A 12,762-nucleotide genomic window follows, 5' to 3' on the forward strand; every position below is an offset into this window, starting at 1 on the left:
GCCACTAAACAGGTGAGATTATGGACAGGACGGCTAACATACAGTGTTCCAGCTCAGACAGGAATCAGCGTCTTAGTCTTTCTGGGGTTTTGACTCATTGGTGGTGTACAGGAACCTGCCTACAACAGAAACAAGTAAGATGTAGGTCGCAGACTAGATATCCAGCATGCTGCATTTAAAGGCTTGCATTATGCAAGACATCCGACATGGCCCAAATAGCATTGTTACATTTGCTGAAGTAATAGTTCATCCAAAAATGAACAATCTGTCATCATGTACTCACTATTATGTTCTGGTTTTCTTTGGTATACTACAAAAGGAAATGTTAGGCTAAATGCATCATTTTTTTCCATGCAGTGAAAATGACAAATAAAATTAAATTAAATAATTTAAATGCAGAACATAGGATTTGTGTGGGGAAAAGAAAAAAATGTAACTCAGTAGTCACTCAAACTATTTTTCTCTGAAATTGTTCACAAATCTGCAGAGCCCTGTAATATGACAAAAAATAAAATAAAAACATAAAGTAAAAATGTTGTGTTAGATCCCACAACTACTAATAAATGGCCAGGTTTTATAAATTTTTACTCTAGTTTTTTATGAAATTGTTTCCACGACTTACAGTTTTCATTTGTGGCCATGTTTTATTAATTTGTTCCCCTTCCTTTTATTAAATAATTTCATTAATATTTTAATTTCTGGCCACTTTTTATTCATTTGTTCCCCTCTTTCCAAATTGGTTCCACAAGTAATTAATTTGTGGCCATGTTTTATTAATTTGCCCTGTTTTTTTTTTATATAATTTCCACAAAATATGAATTTGTTGCAACATTTTAAGTAAATCATGGCCTTGTTGTACTAATTCATTGCCTTGTTTTAATTTTGTTAGAAAGTGATAAAAAAGGGGGATAATAAGTCAAGGAAACAAATTCTCAACCCACATGTCATTGTACAGGCTTTATGCACTTTCAATCATATACTTCCGCTTAATTTCCTTAGTTTTTGCTACAACAGGATTCTAGGCGTACCAAGGGACAAGTCTTGAGTCACGTCTAGTCCGAGTACTGAATCAGGGAGACAAAGAGATAGAGGCCTTTTTGTGTAAGTAATAGCGTTTAGAAGATTTGAATTATGACAGGTTGTGAGGACTGGCAAAGAGCTTGAGGTGAAGAAGTGAGACAAAGCTTTATGAGGATGAATGTGGAGACACAGCAGCAGGTTATCAGGATGAGGCTATTCTGTATTATGATTAATAACTAAATTAGTCAAGGTCAGAGCTTTTCCTCTTATCTCTGACTGAAGTCACGGGATCTCATTAAACCACTGAGCTTCATTGTAGTGTTAATTAGTTATGTGACTATATATAAGCAAAGCTATCCCAACTTTTAAGTCAGAGTGTTCCAGGCATATGCATTTCATCACATCTGGATGAAGGGGTCGTATGCATTGGAAATGAGTGAAGGCATCACATGATGAGCTTCAAACAATCACATTTGTCCAAGGATTTGTACGTTCATGGCCCAAAACCGACCCTAGATGTCTTGCTCAAAGGACACGTCTTTGTTGTACCACAGTGCAAACATCAGGAGAAACAATGAGTGGCAGTGTTTCAGTCAACAGCAGCCCCAAAACAGAGGACTTTTGATTTGGATGGGGCCGGCGTTGATGGTGGGCGACTGTATAGCAGATCTGTTTTCATCATAAACAGTCCCATGAGAGGTAGGGGCATGCCCTGGCCCCTATTAAAACTGTTGTTTGCAGTCACATGGCCTGCTTGCCCTGACAATGCATTTCTGTGTACTGTGAATATTTCTATATTCATATGAGAAATGGGAAACCGTCTATTAGGGGAAAACAGATTGAAGAACGGGGATATGGTGTACAAACTATTGGTTGGACTTCAAGTTCTTAGCCTAACAGTCTGAATTTGTCCACAAACTTTTAACCGCAGCTGCTGTCAAATAATCAAAAAAAATTGCAAAAGAGATCTGATCAAGCTCAAGAGCAACGTGTTGCTAATCTGTCTATGAGTGCTGCTTTAGTCGTGTGTAATGTTCAAATTCAGGCTCTGATAAGATATGAGCTGTTTTGAGGAACAGCAGATTTCTGAAGGGGGTGAGGGGGGGGGGGGGTTATCTCTGCGCTAGCAGTAGCTGCTGCACTTAGCTGGGGTGTGATTTCACTTTTCACTGTAAACACAGTCCATGAGGGCAAGTATCATCACAAAACTGGACATACACTCATTTTGCAAATAAATTTTTTCTGTGACAACAATATTACACCACATGTGCTGTTGAACCATCAATATTTTCACAGTAATAATGACTGATAGTGATACTGATCTAAAAGTGCGGTAACATTAGTAAAATTTTGCTGACAACTGACATTGTCAAAGTACTGCTCACACAGGAGTCATTATCAAACCAAGCAGCTTTCTGTGGTCAACATGACGTGACCTACGTGAACCCTTTTTCAAAAATCTGCGTGTTAAATTTTTTGCCTTCACACAAAATTTCCATACTGTTTGTTAAAGGGTTAGTTCACCCAAAAACTCTGTTATTAATTACTCACACTTGTGTCATTCCAAACCCTTAAGATCTTTGAAACACAAATTAAGATATATTTGATGGACTCTGAGAGCTTTCTGACCCTGCATGGACAGCAACGGAACTGACACGTTCAAGGCCCAGAAACACATTTAAATAGTCCGTGGGACATCAGTGATTCAACAGTAATGGGCTAATATACATGGTATTACAGAAAAAGCTTGATCCTAACCTTTTTCTCCGTACTGAAATCTCAGTTGGCCAGACAGTAATTATTATTTTCTGATTTGTTAAAAATGTGGTGTCTGGGATGCTACGAACCTGGAGACTGTTGCATAAGCTACACTGTGTGTTTTTAGTAGCTTTTAAAAAAGCTTAAAGGTGTGATACAGGAGGAATACTGCTCATAAATGGCTACTGAAATTTTCACTTGAAAAACTTAGCAGCTTGGACTCAGAAACAGTATTATATGCTTGTCATGACTTAACAAGCTGATCACAATTACAAGATTTTGCCTGGGAAAATTTACAAATTATTCTTGAAATGGAATTCACACTTTTTTTTTTACACAAGATTACTGAAATTTAGATTTAAGATTTAAAATTGTGACGAAATGGAAGTCACTTTGACTGGATTAAAGCAGACAAAATGAATGGAGAAGTCTGGCAAATGTCACTAGAAGATCAGCTTATGACATTTTAATAAAAAATTACTAAACTTACAAGGTCAAAACATTTAGAAAAACACACACACACACACACACACATATTGATTGCTCCTCATGCACTTTCTAGAATCTAAATGCCCCTCCCCCAGCACCACATGCAATGACAAGCAAGCAGCTAGTCATCTTTCACCGCTCAGACTTTACTCAAGCCCAATGAGATGAGCTGTTTGACAGGTCCCACACACCACAACATCTTGTTTTAATAGGAAAAATGTCAAGTAAGAAAACATAAGACATAAAGCAATTTTATGCTCAAAACATAACTATAGCAGTATGCTAGGATAGCGGTTTAAATATCTTCTAACTTTAATAGTTCAGGTATCCTAATTATTTGACAACATTAGCAAGGATGGACAGACTCAAGCCCTGTGCTTCCTGTGGAGCATCACTGTGTTCGTCAGCATGGCCGTTACTGCGGTCATATGACTGAAGGAGAGCTCATGGGGTGATGGCACCCCTCCACCTCCCCCTCAGTCATATGACCTCTGTTATGGCCATGCAGATGAATACAATGACGCTCTGTGCATAATGAGAACAGAAAAGAGGACCCTCTTAGCTCATCTATGCTCGGTCACTCACAAACAAATACTTTAGGACGTTTCTCAGAAAAAGAAAAAAAACTGAAGAAAAATTGCATCGTTCAGAGGTGCTTTTTCATAGTATGGGGGAAGTTGTAATGAAGAAGTAATGAACTTAGAATACATTTAAGCATCAGCTTTGTCTCAAATTACATACACATACACACACATATAAAACAATGAATATATATATATATTACAGTTCTTTCTGGTCCTCGAATATGATTGGCTGAGAGGAGTGTGATATTCAAGTCTCAGCCGGATCTCCAACCGTTTCACCATTTGTATTAATCCACTTGCAGTATTTCTCACAGCGAGTGTCATTGACACCCAAATCCACTATAATTTTAAAATTATACTGTTTTTTGTGTTTTGTTTTTTTGTTGGCGAGAATGTACTTGTTTAGACTTCAAATATGCGGTTTGTTAATTAAGATCACGTCTATTTGAAAATTTGCTTCAGTGTTTCAAGAGCCCCAGGGCGTTCAGCAGCGCTCACAAGCCTGCCGAGAACAGCCTCACCTCGGCCAGATCTTCTGGAATTTGCCACTGGCTCTGATATCTCTATAGTGGTTAAACATGAGATATAATTTGTTTTGGGTAAATCTCACAGGCATTCTTTGGTCTTGAGAATCTATTATTTGTTTCAGAGAAAATAGTTTTGGTTGACAGGCAGTAAAGACTTTTATATTGAAAGAGAGTGAAACAGGATTGTAAACAAGGAAGTTATTTTTACTTTCAACAATACTTTGTAAGATGTAGCCAACAAATGCAGCGCTGTCATATGAAATCACCATTAACAGATTAAACGATAGTATGACAAAGATATGGGTTTCTTCAGCAGACATTGAAACTAATGTTTTATTGTGAAAATGAGATTGAGCTGAAGAATGAATGCTGTATCAGATGCAGGTAACCAAACTCTTTCAGTCCACCTAACTCTATATACTCGACTTAAAACAGTGAGCTTTTAACACAGTAATAAAATTAGCTTTCAGTAAAGCAACTCAACATTCCTTCGTTACGAGTTGTAAAGTGATGTTTTTGAATTAGTAACGGATCTAGAGCGCAGCTGTTAAACTGTCAAACTGAGATTTGAATTTGTGGCAGAGGAAAGTAGCCTAGTTTGCACAAAAGAAGATATTTAAAGACACTTTGTTGTTTCTTGTTTTTACACTCTCGTGCCGTAAAACTGTTGTATAAATGCAATATCACACTCTGTGATTACCTGCGGCCGAATCACATCCGTGCTGATATACAGCCATATCACACAGCTACAAGTGTGATATTGCTCATATATATGTATATATGTGTGTGTGTGTGTGTGTGTGTGTGTGTGTGTGTGTGTGTGTGTGTGTGTGTGTGTGTGTGTGTGTGTGTTTTTGACATATCAGGACACAACTCTGTATAATGACATGGGTATGACACAGGTATTGTGACAAGGAGAGGGTGACTTATCAGGACATAACCCATGTCCCCATTTTTCAAAACGCTTATAAATCATACAGAATGAGTTTTTCTGAGAAAGTAAAAATGCACAAAGTTTCCTGTGAGGGTTAGGGTTAGGTGTAGGGTTGATTTAGGGCGATAGAATATACAGTTTGTACAGTATAAAAACCATTACGCCTATGGGATGTCCCCACTTTTCACAAAAACAAACGTGTTAGTGTGTGTATTTGATGAAGTTCGGGATGATGACGTCATCACCAAAGTGCCAGTTTAATGTCCTGCTATGGTGTGTTGTGGCTGTAAAGATGTAATGATTTAAAGTATGTGTAGATGAAATGTTGAAATGTGTATGGATTATGCCCCAAAGTCTACGAACATTAGAAACATCATTCAGTGGGTCAGCGGAATATGAGTGTTGCTTTATTTCAGTGACTATCCATTATAGAGGCAATAACAACAAAGACAAAGTGTGTTTCATTGTAATTTATTTTTAAAAGGTAGTTATCTTGAATGTGTAGTCCATTCTTACCTGTCAGATCTAGTTTGTGCCTGCAGTGCTCTGGTAGCACGTATTTATGTTCTCCTTGAATTTTCACACTTAACTTGCACTGGTTGGTGGCATCTCGCAATAAACGAGATATTTATATATATATATATATATATATATATATAAAATTAAATTATGAAACAGCTGATATTCAGTATTTTCATGAGGATTGTGATCTCTTTCCTATCATGTGGTGTGATGTCACTTTGCATCAGGGTTTCTCAATCCATTCATAAATGGTATAATCCCTAATAGTGTAATCTGTATGAAAATACCTCTCAGCTCATCAAACTCTGACTGATACATTAAAATCAGCTTTATGGCATTACTAAGTTGGTTGAGGTTCACATATGCAGAAAATGTGATTAAATGACTGCATGTGTACAACTTCATCTAAATAAATAGCGGATGAGCCAGCTGATATGTTGGATTTTACAATCGAATATGTCATTATGATGCATTACGGTATTATGGGATGTTTTTTTTTATTCCAGGTACTGTTAAAGCTCCTAAAACCACTTCCCCTGGTGTTGTGTGTGCACAAAAAGATGCAAACACCTCTGAGTCCCTCTCCCATACCTGGTGACCTAGATATAAGTATGTGACTCCTCTTCCTGCCAAGCGCCATTTACGAGTGATAGAGCCAGACATCACATGCAGCCAAGCTTGACCAATGAATGCCACAAATTGCTCATCCAACTCATTCACCTTTAGTTTCAAAACATGAAAAACATGCCTATCATTTGCAAATGAGTTTCCATTTTTCTAGTAGATTTTGTTGATGTTTAAATACTTTCACCTATTCCAGTTCAATATGTAGAGACGACTAAAAGTAGGGCATTTGTATGTTGATTTCCCTTTAAAAAGTGTAAGGATTGACCAGTACAAATGTTCCAACACTGGCTCAACCAATGGTTGTTTGGTTTTGGGGCGGGACTATCTGTTTGTCCAAAAAGTGGTAGAAGGGGGAGTGTTCAGGAAACCTTGTTTGAAATAATCATTATTTTTGCAGTTCCATTTGGTGATATAGTGAAGCAAGTAATATTTACATAATGTATTTTTTATTTATTATGCTTTATCTATTGATAATAATAATAGTAATTATAATAAGTATTGTAATATGCTTAATAATATGGGTATTTAACAAAAATATATATATATTTTTTTAAAAGAATAATTTTTAATTACATTGTTTCTTTCAGTTAACATACTAGTTGTACAATATGACAAATGCATTTTAATAAAAATACAAATAATGTGTAGTTTCTCACTTAATGAGGGCATAAAACCTAAAGTCTTGAAAATGTATAATAATGGAAAATAATTATTTAATAAAAATTATTAAAGTAGTTTTATAATATAGCATGTCACATTGCTCTCACACTGTTTGAAATGTGAGAAAAACAATTACAAGAGTACAAATACATGCACTTTACAATAAGATATCATTAGTTAACATTAGTTTACAGCATTCATTAAAAATTATCAAAATATTTGTTACAGTACTTACTAGCCTTTCAGCGTTAGTATAAAATACAATTATTTGTATAAAATAAAAATACAACTGTTTATTGCCCATCTAAGGTCAATTAAATAATATTAACAGATACAACTTTTGATTTTAATTATATAGTATTTTTTATAACTTTATAAGAATAAGGCAGAATATGTTGTATATCTACTGCAGATAAAGTCCAACAGACCATTGTTTTTCAAAAGCCAAATTAGTCACTTCATTTCAGTTCTCGAACATACTTCCTTCTGGTCAACTCTACACAGTATTATGAAACCATTCTGTGTTATATGCAAAACTACCGTGGAACAAACTGCTGATAAAAACTGTACACAAAAGCCAACACTGAGTCGATCCATCAGGAGAAATGTGATCTTGACTTCAGAATTTACAGTCGGATCCATTTCGTTCTGCTAACAGAATGACATGACAACAGTGCTTTTATGACAAATCACTTTGCTTTGTAAATGAACACCCATAAAGGTGCAATATAAGCAAACATGTAAAGGTGATGCAGACAAACTTGGCATGAATGGGAAGGTGACGTCAGTGAAAATGCCAAGTCTATTCGTCTTTTGACTTGTGACAGGAAGTAACAAACCAGAACATAGTTTTCCACAAACACAGTTCACATTTTTCTTTGGAAAATAAAACAAATATTGTGTAGATAAATAGTTGTATGTGGAAAAAATTAGTTTTTTAAAAGTAAAAATATTTAATACAGTCTCCATTATTACATTGTTTATCATTGTATGATTAAGAATATTGGGCTTCAGATGGGAATGACATTGTCCATTGTTCAGATAGGAATTGATTTCTTAAAAATGGCCTGTTTGTTTAGCTCACAGGAACATGAGTGCAAGCCTTTTCCACTTATTGCAACACTTTGGGCAACATTCAGTACCAACTTATCTCTCAGACTGTTTGAGCTGGTTTTACTTGAAATCTAAAACATATTTAAACCTTAACAGAACCAACTTAAGACTTGGATGTGATCTAGATCATAAGGAATTCCAAAATGCCTCTTACAAATGAAGATATAACTAGTGACTTGTTTCAATTCAACAAAGGGCCTCTCTCACATGTGTTTCCATAAAACAAGGGCCTGGTCACCTCCTGACCCCAAACTTGTCAGGGTGTTGGATTTTCCATGCTCTCATTGAGAAAAGCCCTTTCAGTTGACTTCACCGAATACTTAAATTCTAGCCAATCTATGTCAGAAGGCAAATCTTGCACAATTTTTCAATATGATATCACTCAAAGGGAAACTCCAGCTGAAACGAGAGATTATTTTTTTGTCATGTGGGATTGCGATGATCAGTCTGAACCTTAATGTCATTCCAAACCCATTTTCTTAATTTTTTTCACAAAACACAGAAGGAAACATTTCAGATATTGCACTTGTCACTTTTTTCCTGAAGTTACAATGGTGACTGAAACCTCAAAAAGGCAAAAGTGCCAGAAAAGTGCAATTATGATGGTCCATTTGATTTGTTATCTGAAGCCTTTGAAGAAATACTGATGTCTGAATCATGAATGACTCCATTGAGTCAGATCTTATGAGTCAGTTAACCCTAAAACCCAGTTTGAATGATTCAGTCCCCTTTCATTGTAAGCAGATGTAAAATAGCGACCAGAACAATCTTTTGTTTCAAAGAACTATATAAATACTCATATTTTAGAGCAACATGAGGGTAAATTCTGAAAGTAAAGCGCAAAGTTATGTTTAAAAACAAGTGTAATTTTGAGCCATTAGTAAAAAAAAATTTAGTAGCATGCTTGTAATGTGCCACACATTGATCATCGACACTATTAAAGATCTGACTAATCCACAAACCTTTAAAAATGTCACACATTTTACTAAAAAACAGTCAGGAGCCACGTACAACACACCAGGAATAATGAATAAAACGAATAACTGTTTCAGTAAGTGGTACCCTTTAGAAACTGTATCTTCTTTGGCAGATGTGTGATTTGTCCTGAGCAATAATGAACAGCTGGCTATCAGTGCATGTAAGGTCACCAGCGAGGTGTTTTGCCAGACCCCTGCTGTTGTGCCAAATCCCAGTTTTGATTGTTCAAGCATTCACTCTGAAAGCAGCATGTGTATATTTTGGCATTTCCATCTCAAGAATGTTCCTATCATTGTTGAACTTAGACAAAAAATTCTTTCTCCCCATTATTTTCATGCATCCCGTTTTTGGCTTTCTAGCGTGCTCTTACAAACATGGACAGAATTGTTTTTTGTCTCCACCAGACTCATGTAGGATGACCCCACAAACTAAACCCTCCAGTTTGATCTGAATTCAACATATATTTAGTGACAGAAACATACCGAATAATAAATTTAACAACTTTCGTTGGTAAAATATCAATTAACATCAAATCTGTATGCATGCATGCTTTGCTATCGTAGCAGCAAGCTCAGGTATTTTTAAGACATGACCCAAATGCATAACAATCTGACGTTCAGTGGTTTAGACATTTTTTTTTTACGACATGATTTTTGCTCAAATGAGCTACATGGAAAACAGAGCCTAGCTGTGAAGTTTATTTTTAACCATCATCATCATCATCATCATCATCATCATCTAAGCTTTCTTTGTGATCATTTTGTTGTTGACGTTTATAGAGTCTAAATATCACTGACAGTGATGCCTGTGTTTTGACGTTCATGATTATCCTCGCGTTCTTATAAGCAAATGAGGAGCAATATTAAAATGAGGGTAAGCCTCCTATAATGGCCATCATATCAGATGACAACACAGGATATACAAATATGAACTGATACTTAGCTGATGTTGTACAATCATCCTGCAGTTTGGACTGTTTGTGGGTTATGTAGGGTGGCGGGGAGCTGGTGTCTCTTTGCATAACCTGTGTTTTCCTGCATCTTTACTGTATTTATCACTCGATGGAGCAACACTGGTGCCGCTATGCTGTAATGCAGGGAAGTTTGCTAGCGTAACTGTTGGCCAAACCTCCCCAGAGGAAAATTATATTACTCTGTTGTAGCTCAGGAGTTCTCAGCTATGTTTCTTTGAAGTATCGACTTTGTCTCAGATGTTTTTCCTAAAATGACATTGGAAAAACATAAATACACTTAAAAATAGAGGTTCTTTATTGGAATCTGTAAGGTGCCTTTGGGATCTTTAGTGGAAAAAAATTGTCTTTAGATAAAACATTTTAATGCTTAGAAAAAAAATTGTTTTAGGAAATGTTCACTGAAATGTTTCCCTTTTGGAACCATTATTTTTAAGAGTGCAGACACAAATGTGACTTGTTAAAGTAGAGTATAGTGTAAGGGAAAGAATATCAATGTGGACAGCATATCTCAAATTATTTAGTATTAGATGAATGTGACAAGAAATGTTTGAGTTCACATGGAAACTTCTGACTAGCATTTAGGCAAATCGGAGCACAGTCTGAGACACTGCTGAGAAATTTGATCAAGTATAAGTGCAGGACATCAGAGTCTTTTACCCAAAAGAGGCTATTTGCTTTCTCTTTCATTTCTTTGCCATCCAGAAGAAACATTTGAGACTTTAATGAGATGGGTCCGTGGGCCTTCCGGTGAATCCATTCCTTTGCTTTTGGCGGAATCTCACAGGATATATGTTACCTTTCTCTCTCCTTTCATTCTGTGTACTGCATCAACCTCCGCCCCTCTGCCCCTACTATCTCTCCACCATTATACCCCCCACTCCAACCACCTAACCCCTCCCTGTGTAGGATCCCTCGCACACATGCACACCCAACCCTGTCATCAGGCTAGCCACCCTCTTTGGCCCAATAACAATCCTAGGAATTTTAGTTAGGGCAAAAACGTTTCAAATGACACTTACTGGGGAAGGGAGAGAAAGGGGCCTGCCTACGGGGGGACCACAAACTCAGCTCTGGAACACACAGCGATGTGATCGATGGGGAGCGAATGTGTCGTTGGTTAACGTGGAGCAGTCAGAGTCAAAGATCAGCAGGAGTATGGGCGAAAGGAGAATATCGGTACACCGCCAGCAGAAACAGCAGCCCTGTCTCTCCATGGGGTGTGCACCTTAGTCAGCTCTCTCTATATTCACCAGCCAACAGAGCGTGGCATTAACACACTATACCTAGTTTGCTGCCCTGTTTGAGATTCAATAATATGTAACTGTTTAACATTGCACAAGACACGTCACTAGGTACGTGGGCAAGATAACAAAGATGTTTAGTCCTTAATCATGTACACGTTAGCCAATTCAAGGCTCATGAGGGTTGCTTTAGCATCATCCCTGAGCATCACCTCACCGAGATGGAGGAAAATACCATTCTGTTACCCGAGGTGCAAAACACGCTCATGTTCACCTTCCCAAGCCAAAAACAACCCAAGGACACTACCAGAGAAGCTAGCCTTGGTGTAACAACAGAAATAAGGGTGTGTGGAAAGAAGAATGAAAAAAAGGAAAAGACTCTCTTACCGTTTTACCGCTTGCCGTCCATTCACCAGCAACACTGCAGACAAACATTCGCTTGGGAGGCAGAGGGAGCACGCGATCCGTCCCCTTAGACCTGAATCACCAACATCCTCAGATCAGCCAGAATCTCATCTCACACATGCTCTCATTCACTGGCACTCTTTCGTTGTGTCGTGCTCTCTCCTCCTCTTATAATTGTCGATGTGCTATTTCCCCTCTTGTTAGCTCCAAGGCAGTTAAGAGACACTGCAGCGATGGGGGAGGAGGGTGTGCACGCGCATGTATGTGTGCTTGTGTTCGTGAGTGAGTGAGGGAGTATGAGAGCAACGGAGGGAGGAGTCAGTGAGGATAGAAAAGAAGAGAAGGGAGAACAGCTAGTATAGGCTTAAATCCTGAGGAAAAAAGAGAAAGCAGAATAGGGTGCCAAGAGATCTCTGGAGAAGAAAATAGAAGCCATATCGCAAAGAATGATGGGTATGAATAGAGAATAAGGAGGCTTATCTGTGTGATTGAAAGATATGGCAGATGTTCTGCAGCCCTGCTGATTCACTCAGCCAGATGCAAGAGTCTGTCCACAGCAGGGTTGGTTGTGATTTCATTGATAGTTGAAAGAGCTTGCAGGAAAATGATTAAAAAATATATATAAAAAATGAGAGATAGAGGCAAAGGAGGGCATTGAAGGGGAGGGAGGAGATGATGGCAAGGTATCAGGAGGGAGTTGGATAATGCTGTAATATGTTGCTTCTGTGCCAACTGTTTCTGTGACAGAGGGAACACTTCCTCTGCAGCCATTGGTCTCCTACTTGTACGGATAGATGTGCTGACAAATAAAACATCCAGCAGTGTCTCGTAGGTGATTGGAGCATGCTCCCCTCACCTCCCGCCCCCTGTTGAGGCTACAAGATTCTGCCTCACCCCAGGCAGCCGAGGACCACATCCAGTGCGTTTGTGC

The 12,762-nt window shown here is 37.7% G+C and overlaps 1 protein-coding gene across 1 annotated transcript in view; it reads right to left on the bottom strand.

Moving 5' to 3' along the window:
• The window catches only part of LOC132132206 (guanine nucleotide-binding protein G(z) subunit alpha), a 47,826-nt gene extending 35,731 nt beyond the window's left edge, over window positions 1–12,095 (bottom strand). Inside the window, exon 1 of the mRNA XM_059544519.1 lies at window positions 11,814–12,095. The gene's annotated coding sequence lies outside the window, so the exon portion shown is untranslated. The remainder of the gene's footprint in view (window positions 1–11,813) is intronic.
• Window positions 12,096–12,762: the final 667 nt, after the last annotated feature.

Source organism: Carassius carassius, chromosome 49, assembly GCF_963082965.1.
Source record: "Carassius carassius chromosome 49, fCarCar2.1, whole genome shotgun sequence".
Lineage (NCBI taxonomy): Eukaryota > Metazoa > Chordata > Actinopteri > Cypriniformes > Cyprinidae > Carassius > Carassius carassius.